This window comes from Corvus cornix, chromosome 5 (genome assembly GCF_000738735.6).
Source record: "Corvus cornix cornix isolate S_Up_H32 chromosome 5, ASM73873v5, whole genome shotgun sequence".
Classification (NCBI taxonomy): domain Eukaryota; kingdom Metazoa; phylum Chordata; class Aves; order Passeriformes; family Corvidae; genus Corvus; species Corvus cornix.
Genome location: NC_046335.1, coordinates 40,302,963 through 40,326,635, shown reverse-complemented (window position 1 = coordinate 40,326,635; position 23,673 = coordinate 40,302,963). Strand labels below are relative to the sequence as shown.

Here is a 23,673-nt window from a genome sequence, read left to right as displayed (position 1 = left end):
TAGTGAAATCCCATTCAAGCATTTCAGACTGATAATAAGTAAAACCAAGTCAGATTTTAAATCATCTTTCAAATCAATTTGGAAGTCAAGCACTTGTAGGAAAAACCTACAATCGTGTTATTCTTACTGTTTCCTAGGCAAACCTACATAGCCACATAGAAAGCCATTCACTTCATGGAATAATTGTGTATAAACTCATTATTTGTGAGAAAAACAGTATTTTCCTTTGTGGTGAACACATTATAATAAGGGTGTGACTATCGTGGCCAGCGGCTCCTATGTTTAGCTGTTCCCCAGTAGTATCTCACAATTCTTTGCAAGTTAAGACTTTTTCCACCTACTCTTTTAAAACAAGTATTACATTCTTGCTCCTAATTTCAGTGTAGGCTTTTTCTTGCCCTTCAACTTCCTTTATTTCTGAATAGCTCAGGTTAATTTTAGCAACCATATTTAAGAAAAAAAAATCAAGAATGCCCATTATTCCCCATACACTGGAATTTAAAAGAGCTCTCCATGGTTCTGAGCTATCTCCTGCTATAGTCACACACTGTGTGTGACTGTTTTTTACCCAAGAGTCTGGCCAAGGCCCAAACACAGGTAGTAACTCTTTGGTTATAAATCTTTGTATTCTTTCTAAAGCAAGCAACCCTGCTTTAGCAAACTGAGTCTCAGGGCAGAATCTCCTAGTAATTTAAAGGAGAGTCTGGATTGCATTTAGAGCTCAGTTCCACAAGGAAGGGATCTACAGGATCTGAAGGATCTACATCTCTAACCATTAAGTTATTCACAAAATCAAAAAGCAGCAATGAAACAACAAAATCAGTCTGCTACCCAACTTGAAAAATTGCAAATTACGATTATAACAAATGGCAGCAGAAGATTGGAGGGCAGGGGCTACCCCATCATGATGTATTGTACACGATTACCTACATTGAGGTAGGTAAGTGAGGAAGTTAAGAAGTAAAACGCTGTTTTTTGAAGTTGGTTTTGCTAAAACCAAAATATCCTAGAGAGACAAGTAGACTCGTACAATCATATAAGTTTTTAGTTTGGAAAAGACCTCTAAGATCATGTAGTCCAACCATTAACCCAGCATTGCCAAGTCTACCACCAAACCATGTCTCAAAGCGCTGCATCTACACATAGTACACCAAACAAATTTCTTAATACTTTTAATACACTCTGAGGCTCCCACGTCAAGGGAGTCTCAAGAAAATTTTGAGAAAGAAATGGTCCCGTAAGTAGATGATACCAACATCATTCTTATGTGGAGACTAACAGGGATTCTAAAGGATAGGAGGCAGGTTATACAGCAAGGTATTAAATATCATCTGTAAAAGATAATAAGCTGTTCAAGGCTAGTGAATGCTCTGTGGTGAAATGACTGCTGAGTATAAAGACAGAATTTTATAAGAAAACTAGATGGTATTTCAGAAAATGCTGGGAAGCTGGTGACTTCAAGTCCACTATCACTTCCAGTAACACCACCAGAAGTTGCAGAAAAGAAGTCTCTGGAGTACAGTTTCAGCTGTTTTATAAAATATTAATGATCAAGTTTTTGCTCCCTATGACACACATAAACCAAGCAGAGAGGTGATGATGAAGCTTAATTGGAAGATACTAAATTGGCAGCCTACAGAAGTTTTGAGAATCCAGTTCTTACATGCATAAAAACTGTATCAAATATTTTGAAAAGCACAATGGAACTGGAAGACTTGACATAGATTCCACAACGGCAAATGATGCCACAGTTGATTATTACAGCACATTAAATACAAGACCACAGCAGGAAAGTTAAATAAAATAAATGCATTAGCAATTACTAGAAGGAACTTAAATTGATCCCTACATTGAAATCTTTATTCACAAAGAAGACGACAGAAGAATTCTTGCAGCTAAGAAACTACAATACACATCAGAAATAGTTGGCACATCAGTTAACACCAGATACTGGGAAATAAAGAACATTGTGAGGGAAGTCATGCCTCAGAAGGTGATTAAGTTTTATAAACTAAATTAGCATGGAATTAGGGAGACCTGGTTGATGTAGAATATTAGGATTTTCAGAAGGTGCTACTAGATTGTGAAATTCACTGTAATTAAAATGTTCGAGTTTAAAAAATTTGGTATGTTAAAGAAAGCAGACTTAGATATTCTTTCTACAAAAATCCATCCACGGATACTATACTGCATCTGTCTTAGAACAACCCAAGTCCTGGAAGCTCAGAAAGTAAGCTAGAAGGGTCATGGCTGCTTGCTTCCACTTCTACAGATAACTGCTACTGACATTTGAGTAAGACAGGGAGCCTTTTCAGATAAAAGCTCAGATCACATTAATTTTAAAACTGACTCTTTCTGACTGGATCTTATGTAGGCATGGTCATTGCCAAAAATCTATTCAGTAAGTGAAGAAAAAAAGTGAAGAAAATTGCAACAAAATACAGTAAATAAACACTGCCACAAAACTCAGCCCATTCTGATAGAGCTTTGATACAGTTCTTAACAGTCTTCAAGACACCTAATATAATGAACTTGAACTTCTGAAGCACCAGAGTTAGGGAGAATATATTTACTGCAAGAATCTCAAAAGCAATTATTTGGGAGCTGGCTGGAATGATATAGTGGATGTATATGCATTTGGAAGTAGGTAGCAAGAGTTGAATTCTGCAGATACACAACAAACCCATACTGCTGGAGAATTTAGGGACAACTTTTTCAGAACTAAGCCTTACCATGTCAATGCTAATACAGATTAAATACATAATAGAGAAAATAAATTTTAAGACCGCTTTCTCTCACACTGTTTTTTTTATGAAAAGCAGCAGTAAACCATAATAAGAAAGAAGTCACAATGTGCAACCAGTCGTGTGAAAATGAAGACGAGATATCACACAACACAAGCATTTCTACAAAAGAAATGTAATGAAAGACATTTGGATGGTAAACTAAAGCACGAAACATAACTTTTACCTGTAGTTCATAAAACAATCAGTATTGGAGCTTAGAGGAAACAAACCTATTACATTCTGACTGTACCTTTGATCTAATCAGAGAGCTTTCTATGCATCATAACAAATTGATTAGAAATCCCAATAGTAAGTTTTGTAAATGTAGTAATTCCTATGTTCTTCTATGACCTAACAGAGCGTTATTAGGACAAGCACAGTTAAAGGCTCCAAAAAGCAGTCTATTAGGAAAACAAGATCAAAGAAATTTTGTAATTGTATGTGATTTTTATATCCTAATGAAATCTGTGCATGTGAACACTTTGAGTTCATGTTTTAATTTAGGAATCACAACATTTCATCTGTATATGTACTACTAAAAACACAGGCAGACTGCACTTTTCAAAATACTGTAATAAACAAAAGCACTCACAGGGCGTCACGTGCTGCTGCTGGTATAATTAAGTCCTCCTGTATTCAACAGACTTACTGTTCCTGCTTTGCACCCCTAACTTAGATCCTGATCCTGCAACCAGCATTCACAGAAGCATCCATACATACCCAAAGTGTCAGCTGCAACCAATACAGGAGAATTCTCAGAAACAAAACAGAACCCCATACTACCTATGTGATTTCACACATTTTCATTGTCCAAAAGTGGTCTGAATTATTTCTAATCTTTTCAGAACAATATCCAATCATCAATTTGGAGGAAAACTATTCATTTTTCCTTTTTTAATTTACATGCATTTCTGTAAGTGATGTCAAATAAATTAACTATTTACTAAGTACACTTATTGGAGGGGAAAAAACCCACTGCATTCTCAGCACAATAGTGCCTGACCTATTTTCTAATCACACTATATAGAGGAACAGAATGAGATTGCCAAAACATCAAAACCCAGAGGCTTCATTTAAAATATACGTAAACATAAAGCATTACATTCCAAGTCAGACAGAGGGAAAAAACAGTAGATTTAGATAATACTAAAACTTGTTTTCAAAGTTCAGGGAACACTATATGTTTTAAATTATAAAAATTCTTTATGTTTGCTATTCAAATATCCCAGATGTGTAGTATATGGAGAAACACGAACCGAAAATTAGACAAATAACACTGATGAAGTGGTAACTGATTTTTTCCCTGTACTTCATCCATCACTACACAATAGTACCAACACAACAAGCTCTGGAATTCTTTCTTTAGAAAGGATTCCTCATGCTCAATTGAACTTTTCAGATACACCAGTTCTCCAGCAGCTTTTGCCTACTGCATATACATATGCTTTCATAGAGACTGGATCAAACAGCCACCAAAATTCTGACTGCATTTTACAATCTGTAAAGAATTGTAAATTTTAAACCTGTATTTTAAACCTGTATTTTACAATCTTCTTTTTCTCAACCTCTATAACTCACAAACATCATCTTGTTTGCAAAGACATGAGAATCAAAATATCTTTACAGTATCTTAGACGCAATTCTAATTCTGTCTCCTCTGCTCACAGTTAATTCAAGTTTGATCTAAACCTAAATAATCTTGGACCATATAAATTCACTGTTTTCAGATTTTTCATAAAGACACCAACTTGAAATGTAATACTAATATGAACACTTTTGTAGACTGGATCCAGTTTTTGAGAAGCTGAGCAATAATAGTATCAGCTGAGGTTGAAAATGTTATGATAATTGGTTCCTCTGAAAAACAGGTTTATGGTCTGTTCAGCCACCTTTTCAGGTGTTAATTCCCCATAAATGACTTCAAGACTATTAGTGGCTGCCACTACATTTATGTGGAGTAAAATCTTAGCCTTTTCCTTTATGTAGTTGAACAGCCTGTAAGGCAGAAAGACCATTCACATTGAATTTCTTTCAGAAGATGTGCAAAAATTTTGCAGTAATATTTCTCCTTTTTAGATTCAGAACAAAACAAAGTGATAAATTCCTTCATTAAACTATAACACCGAGGTTAAACAAGAATACTGGGCTTTTCACCTTCACCTTAAGAGCTGCACCACTAACTACTTCTGTCATTGCTATCTTACCTGTCACTACCAAAGTGTTTGCTCAACACAAGTGAACATTAAGTCTTTTGCTAGTGGCAAGATATTCTACTTCACAATATAATCATCACTTTTCCAAAGCATAGTGGTGATGGACATCAGTTTCCTTCTATCAGGCGGTTAAAACTGATGTAAGCTTTCTTAAATAAATGAATAAATGAAACTAATTAAAAAAATAAAACCTACCTGAACATGACAGCGAGATGAGTTTTGCTATCTACTTACTAAACACATTTCAAATCAATATTAAAGATAGCAAGATTGAGGGGAAGACAGCAAAGAGTAACCAGATACTTATTAAAAAATTCATGCAATAACATGACACTGTACAAGCCCAGGATGTGTTTATTAGCTAATTCAAGCTAATTTTCAGAAACTTATTTTCAAATACCAGATATGTAGTAAAATATTTTTGTTTTCTTTTGAAAAAAAATGAAGTGATGGGCATATAATTTATGATTGTAAGCATTAACTTATTATTTCACAGAAATAGATATCATTACAGAAAGGTTCCCTAATGACATATAGCAAGACCCACTACTTCCTACTTTTATACAGCATCACTTATAAATAATCTAATTATTTTGTCATTGATTTAATAAGATTTCCCTATGAAAAACTCTCTATGCAAGAATTGATTGAAGAGAAATTTCATACACTGTGTTTATCTCACTGTGATTTACACAGCTGGTTCCAGAGAAAAATAAAAAATTTAGATCCAAAGTTGAGCTTAGACATCTTTATTCATTCCAGTCTTACACAAGAAGTCACACTTCTTAAAAACAGGCATGCAATGGAATATTTATTTTAAATATACTAGTATACCTTGTTTTTTTACAGCAATGATGGTAGATGAAAGTCTAAGACAGCATTAGCTGATCAAAAATTCAACACTGGTATTTTTAACAAAACCATACTACCCTGATTTGCTTTAAACAGATCCACTACTACACATACTGTACTAACACATATCATATAGTCATATCTTCATGGAATGCTACATACACAAGTTCATTTAGTACCATTCAGAATTTTTTTATTCATTACCTGACCAGAGGAAGACCTCTTCCCAAATCTCAGTATGTACTCATTTCTAACTTCCTTCACTATCTATCTATATTAGAGAAGCTCACAAAAAAAAATAAAACATTATGCCAAGATTATTTGGTTGTAATAATGCTGAAGTTTCCTATATAGGTTCTACCCAGAAAAGCTCAAGAGATTCCATTTTCCAGACAATTTATTCTTATGATAAAGTACACATGACCCAGCACAGGCCCTTGACCAGGACAAGATGAAACCTTGCATTGCACTGTTCCCATTATGAAAAATAACCATATATTCTGGTTTTTTCGATTCCCTTATGGGGTTACAAATTCACAAAGAAGCTGTTTTTCTTTTCTTCCCAAAATCTCATTTTTCTAAAAGGAATTGTTAAAAAGCCTAGCCAAGACCAGGCAATTTAATTATAGTTTATTCATCAGGTCACCTCTGCACTGGCTCTTCTTCAACATACCACCTTGAGCACATATCCAATAACTCTTTTCATGGTTGTGTTTAACAGGAGTTAAACTTACAGATCTTTTACCTCAAAGGCCATCTTTGGAATTCCTGTAAAATAAGGTTCTACCAAATACAGCACCTTCTAGTTTTCTGGTATTGAGACCAATATAAGCAACAGTTACACAAGGAAGTCAGTTCTACATATACAATTAACAGGATCTGATCCTTGTACAGAAGTATAGTCAACTAAGATGAAGGTATAACCTTTGAAAGAGTCTCATTTACAGGGAGCAGTGTGGGCTATCATTTCACAGTGCTATTGAGAAAGGTTGCTCCATGTACATGCAATACAGACTTTTGGAATAGTTTGGCGTAAGGTTCTTCTTTTTTTCTTATTTTATTTTTTTTTTTTTTACTGTTAGTTTGGTTGTTTGTTGGTTTGGGACATTTTAATGTTTTAAGTGTTGAGCTTACTCTTCTCTTCTGCCCCATTCTCTCATATTTTCTCTGCTTGACCAAAAAAATTATAGCCCAAACACACTGAATGTTAGGGTATAAATAAAAAGGCATGAAACTAGATAATCATTACAATCACACACCACCAAAACATTCTTTGCGTAAGTTCTGATCTTTCTAGAAATGAGGATCGTTATTTTAAAATGTTTGAGGAGACTTATCAACAAGAAAATGGGGGAATGGGAATCAATTCTGACAATAAGTAAAGAAAAACATTAGGTTCCCACAAATACTTTTTAACCAGTTCATACAAATCATCCCAAAATAATTCTGGTATTTGATATTTTAAAAAACCCACAGAATTTTATTAATTTTCTGGTTGTTAGGTTGTTAGCTTGTTATAAAATAATTTGTCTTCCCTGTTTTTTATAGGTATTTCTATATTCCATTCCTTAATCTTGTCTAATTAAATGACAGGTGGAGAAAAGATAAAAACATGCTTACACGGCAAAAAAATCTAGAACCCTCTCCAGAGTTTGACTGCACCAACTGGGCCAGAGGAACAGAGGGAGAAGAATGGTATAAGTCTTCCTGCCTCGAAGAACAGTGAACACTCTGAGAAAAAGAACTGAGAAATTTAGCAGCTGAAGAAAGATAATCAATTCAGAAACACAACAATCTTACTAGATGAAAGAAACACTTGATTACTCATTATAACAGGGCTAGGAATTAGACCAAAAAAAAGTTACATCCTTCAGCAGAGTACCAGAATAAATTACGTTTCAGAAAAAGTACTGTAGGTGTGAACAAAACAGAAAACAGGAAAAAAACATTTCTTCATACTATGACTGCTAAAAAGAGCAGTGATCAAAAATTTTAAAAACCTATTCTTTTCTGTGTGCATATGGATACATAACATGCTCCTAACATCTCTAAAGAAATGGCACCGATAAAAATACTGCTGAAATACAAGACACCAACAGAAGCAGTTGGCAATGACTTAGTGAGCAACTATGTGGAAAAAGCACATACATGCATGGAAGTACTGAATTGCTTCAAAGTTCTGATTATTTTCTGTATCAAGCTATCAATTAATTTTTCTGATTCTTCTTTACAGAAAGAGATGTGAGTCTCACTGCACTCAGTCTATGGAGAAAATCCATAGACTTTTAGGAGATCACACAAAACCTACTCATTATATTTGGCATGCACTAGGAAAAGATCCCATTCTCTCTGCCATCAACTCCATCTCTAGATAACGTTTACAACAGCTACAGTTACTAAATTATGAAAAAGTTGATGCAAAGGAATAAATGAAAAGCAGGAAATCCTTTGATATAAGACAAATGGAAAAACCCTCAAGTTCTGCCAAATTTAAGGGATTTACAGAGTTCAAGACTGAAAGATCAGTGCTCCAAACAGGCATATGGAAGAAAAAAAGCAGAATGAGAGGTGGAAGGCTTATGTTATTAAGCTACTCTCTGAAGCCTTTAGAATGCATGAACTACATTCTACTAATTTTTGGAACAGAGCTCAAGTTTTCCTTTTTCTTGACCTTGCTTCAAGCTATGCTCCCTGCTCTAGTGAGGCATCAAAACATTAACCCACTCTGATATATGTTGCTGTAAAATTGTCCCAAACTCAGAGATTATTTTTCACTGGTCACATCCTAACAACACTCTCTGGAATACTGCTATTGGACTAAAGCTGCTAGTTTAAAAATCTAGGGATAGGTGAAACACTTCTGATTTAGTGACTTTTGACTTCAAGTATATGCTGCAGAACAGTAATAGTTTTCAGAAATATACCATTTCAAATATACTACAAAGGACTGATGTAGAATGAATGTTCAATTTTCAGCTTTTGCAAAATAACTGCCAGAAATATCCACATTAATTTTTCCCATCCAATGGAGCTTAGTAATTCAGATTCACCATACAGATCATTTTACATCAGAACACATTTTAAGAAATACATATTAGTTAACAGCAACAATTATTAATTGGAAAATGGAGATTCCGGGTATATGTAAATTAGTTTTCTGGAATATCTGGAGCACTAGGATACAACATTATAAAAGAATAAGAAAATATGTAGATCAGCAAACTGAAAAAACTAGATGAATTGTTTGAATGGAACCAGTGGGAGAAAATTAGTGCAAGTATTCTATGAATTATTAATATGAATGTTCATTTAAAATAGAAATGGTTTAGTAACACAAAAATACAAAGATCATAAAATATTTTTAGCAAAATAATTTAAGAACCTATTCTAATAGTATTGCTACACTAGAAGTAGTTTTATTCCATTTATTCTTTATTCCAGAAAGCATTAGTTGTCATACTGCTGCTAACAGTGGCCCATCACAGCACACATGTACTTGTTTTTGTAAATATTCTGGCCCCTGTCCACAAGATCTTGTACCCACAAAAAGGTGAGCAATACAGCTGACATTCCAGAGCCTTCTTTATCACTATGATTAATGAACTGTTTTACAATGCTCTGTGGGATGCTAATCACAGCATTCAGGAAATTATGAAGACTCAAGAGTCCATTTCCCACAACTTCATTAGTGGGAAACATTCATTTTAGTGTCCCCTTTATAAAATACATGTGGCTCATCACACCAGTTTTCACTCAGCCACTCTCCAGAAGATACATGCATTCTTCTCAGAGGAGTATTATGAACATGTAACAATAGCACACATAATTTTTCCATATTTGTTTGACTTCAGCAACTACCAAAACACATCAAAATGAAGACAAGATAATCAAGAAGAAAGGATGCATGACACAGATGGTGCACAAAAACCATCAACTGCTGCAAGCATTCACTGACCACCTGCACAGCGCTGAGTGGTGCTTTCGGGTCTGTGAGAAAAGCAACCAGTTGTAAGTTCCTTCACTCTTATAGTACAATCAGCAATCTCCTTGCACCCTTCAGACTATGTTCATGCCAAACACAACTGCACACGACACTGACACCACAATCAAAGTCATTTGACAATGGTGCAAAATGGAAAGATTGCCCTCCAGAAGTTTGCAATTCCAGACTACTGTCCAGGGAAATATAAAGTAAATAGCTATTATCACACATTTAGAGCCATTAAAAACATTACATTTGCCCAGCACTGCAACTGTAACATGCAGGAAAAAGAACATTTCAAGACAATGGAATTTCTACGCTGTGGTGAATCAAGAGAAGAGAGACATACAATAGTTCTGCCTTCCTAAGCCAACCTTAAACATAGAAGCACCAAAACAATACCATGAATATTAATATGGTTGGGAAGGAAAGTGCAAAAAGCAGTCTTTTAAAAATAGAACTTTGTGAAAACATTAGCATATTTCACAGAAAGGCACATGTTCAGTGGCAGGATTGCAAAACCAACATTCATTCAGAAGGATTCTACCCTTAGCTCAACCATCTAAAAAGGAGAAAGGAATAATACAATTACCGCATAAGAAGACGCAACATGATGCCTGAATATGCATTTGGCTGGCAGAAAAGGAGCCGGTAATGCCTTGAGAGAAGGATGGATTCCACTTAAATTCCTGTTACTGCTACACATTGTATTTTACCTAGTACTTGTGACAAAAATGTTACCAGTAATATGCTGACTTGGCTAAGGGCATATTAATACCCTGCCGGTGGAGGGGAATATGGCATCGGGAACTGGACTGGGATTCCTCCGAAGCAGTCTGTAATACATTTGTTTCCTGACCCATAACATGAGGTCTCATTCTATCTACAAGGCCATTCTTTCCATCTAATGTGAATACTCTACTATACTGTCTTGTTGCACTCTGATACATCATGACTACCATCTTTGCTTTGTGATCCAATGATCACAAACCTTCTCATATTTCTTGCATCAGAACCACACATGTTCCCCAAGACAATGCACATCTTTTACTAAAACCATCCATGAGATTCAAACACATTATATGAGAGAATGAGAGAGAACAAATGTTTCCCAGATAAATTGCTCAACTGCTTAGTTACCAAACACGTCTGTTTTCAGCACTCACCAATGTCTTTTCATATAGGATTGAAGTACGAATCTTCAAGACTTCTCATGTAACACTTCAACAGAACAAGCTTCTTAAATCTCTGAACTGAGGTACACTTTCCCAGAACCTGAATTTTTACAGCTCTCTTCTAGATCTCTTAAGACTACTTCTGACTAGTCTTAGGAATCCCAAACTAGCCATAATATACTCACCACAGCCCATTAATATTGCATACAGCGGTTAGTACCACCTCCCCTACATGCCTTCTACTGGTTGTGTTATTCAAAACCTTTGTCTCTAACCTGCAAGTGCAATCTACAGTATTGGTCTCTAGACCTGGGACCACACATTTGGCTCTATCCAAATACTTTCAAGTTTAACTTGCCAAGCAATTCAACAGTTAGTGATCTCTTTCTATCAAACTTAGACATTTATTAGGAGCAATGTATTCTTCCCAAGAGCTAAAGTCAATGACCAAGAACCTCCTGCCATGTAGCAATGAGGGCACCTTCCTTATGGTTTGAAAGTTCACTCCTTACTGACAGGTTTTTGGATTCATTAACCAATTTTAACACAGTTAATATGAGTTACGACAAATATGCTTAGGCAAAATCAATCTGATTAAAAGACAGTATCATTATGATCAGTTCCAAGTGAATCACCCTATAATTAACCTCTGTCTTGATTAGGTTTTTTTTCCCACAAACTGGCAAGCGTCTAATTTTTCTAATTCCCTTTAGACTTGGCTTATTTCAACATTTAAGAACAACAGAAGTAACAAAGAAACCCCACCAAGAATAAGTGCAAAAACAATTAAAGGAAGATTTTCCTATGCTAACAGGATCTGCCAGTTTCAGAAGTGTTTATTGGCCACTATTTAACACAATCCAAACAATAAAGAAGTACTGAGTTATCAGTGTAGTATAATTACATCATTTAACAAAGAGCAAAGCCAAAACAACCACACAATATTTCTGTACTGTAGATGTTGCCTCGACATTTATCCATCTTATTCTTCTCTCCATGACAACTACAATTTCTTTCAATCAGCAGCAAAAAGCATGCAAGACTATCACCCCATCTACCATTTCATCTAAAAATAATATTAAATTAAAATTCATAATTCACAGATACATTTATCATGCCTATACTCTTTCTCTGTATTTCATACTAAAAACAAAATGAAAAAAACACCTGTGATGTACATCTTTACCTATTTAACTGAAGGAACTTGTGAAGCAGGAAACTTCTTGCCTGGCTATTTCCTCTGATCTTGTCCCCTTAAACAATTTGTCAATGCAAAAGTTTAGTTTACTGTAACCGTCTAATCCTAGACATTTTAAAAGGTATAGACTACCAGGGGTACTTGAAATTTGACTTTTCGGGCACTGTAAAAGTAATACTGATTTAGAGCCAAATAATATCCACCAGGTTATCATGTCTAGTTTTTTTCAAATTTTCAGTCAATGTTTTAGATTTGGACTATTTAAGTCTAAACTTAGATGCATTCGAGATAAAAAGTTACTTCATCCATTGGAAGAAGTATTTAAGTGAAGAAAATTTTGAAATAAAAACCACTGCAATATGCAAAAAGAGATCCTATGCTGCTTCTCAGCATCTTTTGCAAAAAGCTGCTTTCCCTATGCTTCATTCACAAAAGAGATAGACAATTAAGGGGGAAAAAAACAAAACCAACCAAAAAAACCCAAAACATAAAAAAACCCACCAACCAAACCAAGCCACCAAGCATCTAGAAACTAGACATTATATCATAACATGTAATAAGGTTATCACAAGGTTATTAAATCACTCCTGTCATCTAAGAGGAGATCACACGTACTCGTATGTGTCAGACTACATTTTATGAACTTCCAAAGACAAACACATGCTCTTCCCACTTCGTTGCAGTGCTTCACAAGCCTCAATGCATTAATCTCTGCAGGTAAAAAATGTACGCTCCTTAATCAGCCTCTTCTTATTCCTACGTCTCCTCACAGGTCTTGGATTGGCTGTTATATGTCAATACTATTTTCTTCTGGACTCTCCAATTCAGCAAGATAATTTTGATTTGTTTGCATGTATTACGTGCATGGTTCCAAACCGGACACAATGACCTAGTTGACTCCATTTCTAGGTTGTGCAGAGAGATTTACATCAGTTTTACAGCATTGAATGACAGCACTTTCATTCACTCATCCTGGTGTGATGTTCCATTTTCAGAACTGCTTTTTGTGCGTGATACTCTTGATTTAAGGTCAGCTCTTAACCCTCAATCTCTTTCTTCAGAACTCTCAGCCATTCCTTATCCTGTACTTGCCTGTTTTCTGTTCCTTTAATTTAAAAGCAGTATTTTAAGTTTGCCCTTAATGGCTTGAATCCCATTTTTCCCTGATCATTCTAATTTCTTGCTTCATGTTAAATTCTCCTCCCATCTTCCAACCTCTCTGCAGTGTCTCAGCCTGGTTTCATTTTTCACTGCAGTAAACGTGTGTCAATGGAGCCATTAGCATCCTCTTTTCTTGAAAAGAAAGACATAAAAGACTGTTGTTTGTGCTGCTGCATCAGAACTGACTTATCTAGAACACACTTTTAATAAAGAATATAGTTCAGAGAGACAGAGGAGCAAGAAGCAATCTTTCAAAGAAGAATCCAAGCTAAATGCCTACCAAGATAGAAGAGCAGACTGAAACTGAATGCTAGGACAAGAAACAGACTTTGCTGATCCTCAGGCAAGGGGGAAAGTAGCAAGTAAGATCATAGATACTCCAGAATCACAAAGGGACAGTCCTGATAAAATGGAAGGGCTAAATCAGCAATATAACCTTCTGAAAAGGTATTTTCCATCAGGATTCATACGCTGATCTATTTAGATATGCAGGAACAGAGAATATCTATCTGAGATTTCAGGTGCCCTTACAATAAATAAAACTCAAGATATACAGGCCTTTTCCAGAGATTAGTTTATCTTGAAAAGCTTATCATGGATTAATCTAACTTACAGAATATCCAAGAAAGGATAAGAAAGTGTTTTAGAATGCAATAAAAAATGTCTATTTGATCTTTCTTTCTTAACAAACTACAGAACAGCAGTTCAAAAATGGAATGGATTAGACTAAGTGTGAAATATGATTTGGGAAAAAGAACCATGGAAACATTTTTATATGTGAAAAACAATCAGGAAAAAATATTAAATACGTATATGGATGAAATACAGTTTTCCCAAGCCAGACTATGATAGCAGAAAATAATTCCAAATGCAGCTTGTTACAAAATCTGACTGGAAGCAGGAATCCAACACAATCCATAGATTGCATAATCAAGTAATATGGGAAAGATATCACCTTCACTCTAGTGCTCCATTACTTGTCTCAATCCACCAGCACTACCTAGATTTTACCTAGACCCTAAGATCAAATCAGCTTTCTTCCACTGCTCAATCTCCCTCAGTAGCTGAGCAATGCATATACCAAACCAGGGGCTTAACTACAGCTCCAAGCACTGCAGTTTATAGACCTGTACAAATCCTTTTAATTACCCTCCCACACAAACTAAACAGAAAAGGCAACCACTGTGCCTTGTTCTTACTAAAGGAAGGAAAGCAACTCTGCTAAAGACAGTGACACCATCACCACAGCTTCCGGACAAATCAAGTTAGTGCGAACACGGAACAACAGAAGTATAAAAGTAAGTAATTACACATGCATGCCTGCATGCAGGCTCTCACAAAGAAACAAATTTTAATTTACAAAACTGCAAATCAAGATACAAATTGTTGTATTACATAACATCATGTACAAGGGACCAGCCAATTCTGACTAGAAGTGAGGTTTTGAGAAGTCATGGAAATTCTTCTACCTTTCATTCATTTTCAGAGCCTGGAGCACACAGATACTACACATGGGGCTGGAGAGTTGGAGGGTGGGGTGTGGGGAAGACTATTACAGATTTCCTAGTCACCGGCTAAGATTTTTTCCCTCTGAATCATTGTTTCTATTCCATACCAATAAACTATTCCTACCAACTGCAATGTCTAGGAGGAATCTGGCAAGATTAGCTAATTCTAGTCTAAAGCTTCCACAGAAGCCTGCTCTTCTCCAGAGTCAAATCATGTATTCCCAGCCTAACAACTTCAAGAGAGCATTACTGCAAACTGCTGGCCAAATCCACTGACTGGCAGCTGCCTAAAGGGATGGATTACACTCCCACACTATTTGCTCCTGCCTGCAGAGTCTCTCTGCTTCCTCTGTACAGAAGAAGTTGGACGCTTCTTTGAACAGTTGTCTGAGCTGATCCAACCCAAAAGCCAAGAAAAAAACTAGCCACCTTTTCTCTGGATTTGTGAGACAAATCAGTTAACTCATTTCAGTAGGACTGAAAGTGGGAAGAAAGCTGGGTGCAGGAAATGGAAACAAGTCCTCTCACCAGCAGGAAGCACTTACAACAGCTAACCCAGTTTCAAGACAACTACTTGGACACCAGACGCTTGGAAAGCTATAACCATATTCTTTGTTCTGTCCTGGCCAGAAGGTCCCCAGAACATTATTTGAAATCCCACTTTTCTTTTTTTTTTTTTTTTTAAATAAACCATTCATTAAACTCTTACAATAACACAGTACTTCTAGAGTTATAAGTGCACAAATAAATCAAAATAATTGAGAGCACTTTAGATGTCACCAGCTTGAAAACCAGTAGTGAAGTTGGGTGAACTGTAAAAGCATCTAATCTGCAACAAATTTGCTTGAACTCTTAATCTAATTTGTTCAATTGTGAAAGCTTAAGAAATTTTCATAACTTTCTTATCATAATTAAGAATAGCGATCATAACAGTCTTTTCTACAGTTGCATCAAAAAAAGAATAATGTCATAATGTGCTTGGTTTCCAAGTTCACACCCAAATTCATGCTTCAGTGAAGTTCACTTCATTCTTTAAGCAGCTTCTCAAAATGAAGAGTTACCTTTCTGCTAAGTTTTATTTAAATAAAAAAAAGTGTCCTCAAACATGACTACTATGGTACTTGCCCAGACCTTCAAAAGCATAAGAATCTGAAGTGTTCACTAGCACTGGATCTGGCATACCCCAGAGCACACAATACTTTCCACCCACAACAGCTTAATTTGCTTATAACTCTTGAAAAACTTCATGGAGCAGGGCCTGTGGCCAGCCTCTGCAAAAGTACAGCTTATCTCTGAGAAACACATGTAATACCTGCAGATGGAAAGGGTCCAGAAATACTGCCAAAGACATACAGGATTTTGTTCGTAAGACAGAGGATACATAATGAACCTACCAAAGAATTTCTCTTTTTAGAGGTGAGAGGCAAAGAGTTATGGGAGAGAAATAGGTGTAAGGAGAAATGAAAGGTGAAATGGGTGTCTGATTGACCCAATTTTGTCAGTGGTCTGACACAAAAGTGAGGCACTTGACCTCTCTTTTGCAAAGTTTCCTTTTTTCAGCTGACAAAGACTTATCAATAGAAGAGCAGTTTTCAGTTGTGAAGGCAACGTCACAAAGAACGAGAAGTACTTACTTACAAGCAGTAATTATTGTTCAAATTAATACTTTTGGGGATTCTTCTTCCTCACTTTCATTTTGAAGCATAGGTAATTCTCTGAAAGTAGAAGAGGAAAATATCATCAGTTTTTATCACAGAATCATTTAGGTTAGAAAAAACCTTTAAGATCATGAAGTCCAGCCATAAACCTACCACTGCCAAGCCCACCACTAAACCATGTCCTTAAGTGCCACATCTACTTATCTTTTAAATTCACCTGGGAAATGGAGGCTCAACACCTTCCCTGGGCAGCCTGTTAAGAAAGCTTGACAACTCTTTCAGTGAAGAAACAACTGTTTTAAACAAAACCTTTGTTTGGGGTTATCAAGGCATGGAGTTACTACATAATTTCCTAACAGTTGTCTCACTGATTCAGAATGGCAGCACACCACTGAACTAAACGTTGATTCCTGGCCACTTAAGAGAAAAGCATTCAAATATGCACTATCAGACTCTGAAACAGCAATAAACTGGTTGTTGAAAAAGCTTATTTGTGAACCTCACTTCAAGGAAAGGAATGAAAGCAGGAAAAAAAAAAAAACAGGAAACCAATTAAAGCAACAATAGTGCCAGGAATAGGAACGAAGGGAAAAAAATGATAAATGCTTCAGATAACTGACTTTTACTGCAATGAGAATTCTGCCAAATTAGTCTTATTTTTGAATGAAAATTAAGTGATTTTCTATTTCAAAGAGAAGCTAAAGCAGCTGTACTTTCAATGAACAAGGTGAACTGGCAACTCTAAACCTCTCAAAAGCAGCAACAGTGATAAAAAAAAAATCTGAATTCTGTGTTTTCCTATTCATATAATAAATTATTTAAAGTAATCAGCACCTACAAAGTCAGAGCCCATGAACTTCCAAAAATGGAATGCCTGAGGGAAACAGGGAGATAGCCTATTTTCACTTCTATTTGAGATTGATGGGTATACTTTGGCTAAGGTGGCACTCAATGAAAAGGTTATAGCTTTTGCTGTGATAAAAGTATCTCAGAAATTCAAACCAAAAAATACAACACGGTTACTCCGTGTATAAAAAGTAAAAGCAGAAAAAATAAACTCATTCTTTTATTGTAGCTCTCATCAAATCAGTTACACTGCCTGCTTCACAAAAATGGAGAGGTGAAACCTTCAGCTGAAGGTGACTCAAGAAGCCCAGCAGAACAAAATACAGAGCCCACATGTTCCAAGAGGAAGCCCTACATGGAATCCATTAGAGTATGGTCTAGAATGATGGTTACTCTTAATTTTGTATGAAGCATTATGATGTTTCTTCTTAAAAGTTCGTATTCCCAAACTCATTAACAAGTGGAAGGTAGCACATTAGGTGAGCCATACGTATGGAAAAAAAAAATTTAGACAGATTGGCTCATGGTAAATATGAAGTGGAAACATTTACACTTCATATAATGAAAAGAACTATCACTAAATTTACAAGCTGATTTATTTGTAAGCAACAGAATTGCAAGCAGTACCAAAAAGCCTTCCAGTCCTACCAGGCTGGGCAAATCACCATGCCCTAGAGAAAACTACTACTAAGAGCACAGAAATAAAGCTCTCAGGGTTTTTTCCCACAGTTCCATAAAAAGAACAGACAGTCACTTTACATAAATTATGATTATCTTAAAACAGTCAGCCTACTCTGAAACATTCAAAACTACCAAAAAGTTTCATTTTTACAGCCTAGTATTGCTAATAAATCCCTGAAATTTGAATACTATTTATAATGTGAAAACTGAAAGTATTTAAAAAAATCTTTGCATTTGTGTTTTCAATCACCTCAAGACTATTCACAAATATCACTAATTAGACAGTGCTTCCTTCCAGATAAATTTGCGCTCTTACAGAGATCTTTTTGGAAATATAGGTCATGAAGTGACCGTACAGATAGGAAATTTTAGTTATATGTTTAATTCTGACTTTTAATTGCTGGGTGTACATAGACTAGTCACCACCTTTTTTCTTTTAAATTATCTATTTATATAAAAAAAAAAATTCTTATAAAGGATTCAATAACATCTGCAGTGTTCAATCCAGTCTCCTGCATTACAAGACCCCAACCAAAACCGAGTCCAAAACGTTTCATCAATATTTTTCATGTAATTTAAGTTGAACTTTAAAAAGACATGAAATCTGAAAGCACCACACTTTAAGTGCCTGCAACTACAGAAGTGTTAGATGAAAATACCTAGATCACCTTAGGAATACAGAGGGTTGCAGCAAGGAGGAAGAAAAAATGGAAACACTTCTCCCATCCCTTCTGCATTTGACTAGGGCAAACTGATTTAACTCTGAACACAGACATTAGACCTATATGCCAGGCCAGGACTACTGTCCCAATACCACAGGACAAATCACACATATCACTCAAAATCCCACCTTTAGAGAATGGCAAATTGTCTCTGCTTCAGAAGATGATAAACTATGCACCAAGAAGACAAAAAATAAAAACAATAAATATTCCCTTTGGATATGCTCAGGATACCAGTGGCAGCTCCAAGGAACAGAATTTGTAAAGCTGAAAACTTTATGACAAATAACAATCAAATATCTTCTTGTCTGCTCTACCCTCTTTCTCAGAGATTTCTATTATTCTAATATCAAGAAATCTCAAATGTTCATTTTTAATTTCTGAGTCCAGGAGCAACCTTATCATCTTAAACCGTATTCTTACATAAATATATAAAACATCATCTTGAACCATTGAGTTTCTTTCTCTCCGTTACTGAGTAGACCTCATCCTCTGATTTTCAAAAAAGATTTGTTCTTAAGTTTATGCCTCAGATTTATTTATTTTCAGATGTTTCTCTCCCATATATGCCCTCACACCCAATAAAGACTATTGTTATTTCTTCCTAGGTCTTACTCGCCAAATTCTTTCTTTCCCGTTTAAGAAGGCAAGTCCAGCTTAACCACACTACCAGTTCTTTCTTACCCAAATGACTTGCTCTTTTCTGAGTGTGACTGTGATCAGAGCTAATGCCAATCTAAATGTAAATCGATGAATGCTCTATTGGCTGGTCCTAACAATCTGTTTTTAAAAGCTAGAAATGAGCTGGTGTGGTTTGGAATCATGTTACTCCCATGAAGTCACATCATCTGAGAAGGAAGCAGATCTGGAGCTGGGTCATACAACAGCAATCTACCTCTGATCACCAGTCTGCTTACATCAGGAGTTCTCATCAGTGCTCAAGGATGTGAATTTGCAATCTTTTTTTTTTTTTTTTTTATTATTTATTAAACATCTTCTATTACTCCAAAGACATAAATCTACTACTAAGTGTGATAGTCCTACCTTCTCTAGTACAAGCAAGTTCTGAAGCATACAGACCAGCTTTTTAGTAAAGTCGCCCGCATATTCCGCTGCTGGCTCTACAGTTTCAAGAGCTGGCAGAGAAGTGACTGAACCTGTGCCAGGGAGAACATTGCATGAAAAAAATCCATTTTAAACAACAAAACAACTTGCAACAAACAACAGAATCAGTCAATTGGTAAAGAAAAAAACAAAAAATTATTCCTTCTGTAAGCCCAAGTGAGGCTCAGAACATGATTTTTCCAGTTTTAAGAGATAATGTATGTTTCTGATGGAGAAGTAGGTATATAACTGAAAAACTGAACTTCATTTCTCTTATACCCATCAATCCATCTGTCTGGTAGCACTGTTACTTGCTGGCACTAAGCAAATTTCCTTAAACAAATATGGAAAGAAAAAACATCCCACGGAGACAGAAGGAAGGCTAATCTTTTTACTGTATATATTTAAAAAAATCATATAGGGTCTTTTATACACATTATATAATGGTGTGGGGTTCAGTTTTGTTCCATTTTTTTCTTCAGATTCCTTACTGCTAAGAGCTAAAAAAGCTGGCATATGCAAGGTACAAAGTCAAATCATCAAACTTCTACTGCACAGAAAAGAAGCTCCCGGGAATTATCTGTTTTGCAGAGAAGTGCACAGGATGCCTTCCGCAGTTCAATTTTGTAGAGGAGGTTCCCTTTCAAACAAGCTTTGATTATCACTGGTCTGAGAAGGACATACAGTTGGTCAATGAAATTCCATTTTCAGTCAAGCCAGATCTGGGACCATTATTCCTCAATATTCATCAAAATAAGCATAAAAGACAAAGATCTTCCTGCACTTGTTTTTCTTTGTCACATATAGTACTTGGCCACTTTGACCTTGTTCTAAGAGTACACCATTTTTAACAGCACAAATAACAATTAGGAACAAAATTCAGTATCAATAAGCAAGTATCCTTTACAGAAGAAAATGTAAAATAGTTGCTTAAGGTACAAAGTCCCTTCATAATACTGAAATTTTCACACATAATGGTTTCTCAAGGCACAAACTCAGAACACTCTACAAAACTGATGCAGTATACAGAACAGTACACAATCCACTGCCTTCTTTCATGGACATATTAAAGGGCTAAATGAAGAATTAAGTTATAAAATAACATCCTGAATATAAACACAGTTTTAACCTATCCACTTGCCAGGAGGTAGGTGACTCAGAAGGTAATAAACCTACGTGACACTGCATAGTTCTCAAGTTCTTTCCTGCTTCTCTCCTTCAAGACACACTGTCCCAACCACTTGACTCACTTTTCCCTTTTATTTACATGGCCCTAGGTGACCCATCCCCTTATTCCTGGAAGACACATCACTGCTGTTCAGTGTCTGCAGCCCTACATTTTTCACTGTACAAAGTTTCATGTATGCTAGAGTGGCATTGCTAATACAGTGTACTGTTACATGTGTAGCAAATTTGGGGAAAATTTGGAAAAACACTTCAAGCACTGGACCTCTTTTAGTTCTCTCAAACCCAGGAAAACATATGCTTCTTTTCCCCAGAGTTCCACTTTTTCTCAGCCATGTGAAGCGCCATCTGTGCTTCCCAGCCTGGCAGGCTAAAACTCTGCTGTCATTCAAATCATCAGTGAGCAAATTAAAGCAAAGACTGTCCTCTTTAATAAAATAACAAGACTTACAAATGGCAACCTAGATCACAGCTCCAAAGGAATGAGTGGCAAGTGTGGGCAGCTAAAGGGTCACAGGGAGGAGAAGGTGGCAAACAGTGGAGTATCTTCTGAGCTTCCTTGTAAACTTCTGCTTTACTTCTCAGTAAACTAGCACAAGAACTATGAGAATAAAAACAAGGGTAGCTGGGAATCTCAGAAAGTAAACAAATATATAACTCAACTGCCACAACACCTTTAGTGAGATACTCCATCCTGTTAGAAGGCCTACTTGGCTCAGGGAGGACAGATATATAGGGTGGAGCAGGAAATCTTGTCTTGAATATCTTAAGATTAGTGTATCTGTTCTGAAATACAGAATGCAACAGAAGCCAAACACTCCACATAACGTTAGAATGGGGAAGTTACAGTGAGTAGGAAAATGCAGACCTCCTATAAATTACCAAACCAGAAAATTTAAGTGGATGAGGGAGTTGGAGGAACTGTTGAGATTATTTTTTGTTGTTGTTGGGTATGGTTTGGTTTTTTTTTCCCCAGACAGCTGGCAGGATCATTCAAAGCATAAGATTTAATATTAATGATTCACGGAGTAGGCCTCTTAGGAAGCAATAAAACTGAGTTAACCTCTAGTTGGAAACTGGCTTGACTGTTGCCTTTACAAAAGTTACACCTATGTATTAATGACTAAAACGTTCCCAGACACTGATATGCAAATCATCATGTAAGAACAAGTCCTGAAATACTTTTGATAAAGGCCAACTGCACTCTCCCAACCTCTGGGAACAATCTGAGGGTTATCACATGGCTGGGAAAACTTCCAACAGTACGGCACACACAGCTACCTGTTTTAAGGCTGAAAGATTAACAGAAAGGACAAATCTCAATCTGTGCCAGCTGTCCTCACTAACAATGGTCAACTTTATTAGTGATGATGTAGTCAAAAGGGATTTGAAATCAAACCAGCTTAAAGAAACTAAAATTAAGTGCAGATTAAGTCTGGAAAAGTACATTAAAAAAAAAAAAAAAAGAAGAGGAGGAGAAAGTATTAACCATCTTTAGAAATTTAACCAAAAGAATGAGAAAATTTAAAGGAAAGATAATCACACAGAAAGAACACTCTTTGTAGACACAGGCTAATGAATGAAAAGACTGGAATAAAAGCTGACAGGAAAGCCCAATTAAGAATGTTGTTAAGTGATAATACAGTCAACATACAGAAGAAATAACAATCTACAAGCCGAAATGCTGGTAAAACCCATTCATTTAAAATCAGGTCAAAAGACAAAATAAAAAAAACCCCAAACCTGGGTTTGAATTTGAGGAAGGAAATTGTTCATGCAGTACAGCCTCATGATTATTTGTTACCAGTTGCAGTAATTAGCTCAAAGGAGAAAGTCTACTCTACCAAAAGACAAGACTATGAACAATGTTTGACAGTCCCAGAAAAAAAAAAAATCAGCAAGCTTCATAGAAGAATAAAGACAGTACCATACATGTCACTGAAAAACAACTGTGATGTTGAAAACACCACACAAAGGAACATGGCTGTAATCCAATAAAAAAAAAACCTTACTTGTTTCTAGTTCATATTTATATAACAAAGCTAGACAGCCTTGCTATTAATTTTGTGGGATCATTTTAAACTGTGGTATTTAATTCATCCTATCAAAGTTCTGACATAAAGCAGGTAAATTTTTTAAAAATTAAGAAATATACAGCTTACTATCCACTGCAAATACCAGCTACCCCTACAAATACCATTACTCAAGTCATTTACAGTCAGAGAAATTTACATGGAAAGAGATGCGAACACACACAAGAAATACCAACACCGACAGAATTATTAAAAATCTTCTACGTATTAATTGAAACAATTCATTTCGTAAATGAAAGAAACCACATTTTCTGTTGTGCCTTAGATGCCTCACCCCTTTCTTCATTTTTTTCTTCCTTCTGAAAAAGATAAGTTCTTCAAACCTACCCACAGTGAGCACATGGCTCGATTTTGCTAGAGAAATTATAGTAGGAATTCATACATAATTTCATCTTTTCTTTCAAGCTTTTCAAACAAGAACCAAATAAAAATCATAGCACTTTATTCCAAAGTCTGTCATTGATCAGCTTGAGTGACTCTGCTTTCATTAACTGACTGGTCAAGTAGCA

The 23,673-nt window shown here is 35.9% G+C and overlaps 1 protein-coding gene across 4 annotated transcripts in view; it reads right to left on the bottom strand.

The window, feature by feature from the left end:
* FUT8 (fucosyltransferase 8) overlaps window positions 1-23,673 on the bottom strand; it is a 105,984-nt gene that overhangs the window by 67,637 nt on the left and 14,674 nt on the right. For 2 of the 4 annotated variants that reach the window (XM_039552096.1, XM_039552098.1), the window contains exon 2: window positions 16,514-16,590. The gene's annotated coding sequence lies outside the window, so the exon portion shown is untranslated. Of the gene's footprint in view, window positions 1-16,509; window positions 16,591-19,826; window positions 22,510-23,673 lie in introns of those variants that run through there. The other 2 variants (XM_019282841.3, XM_039552097.1) reach the window with 2 other exon arrangements.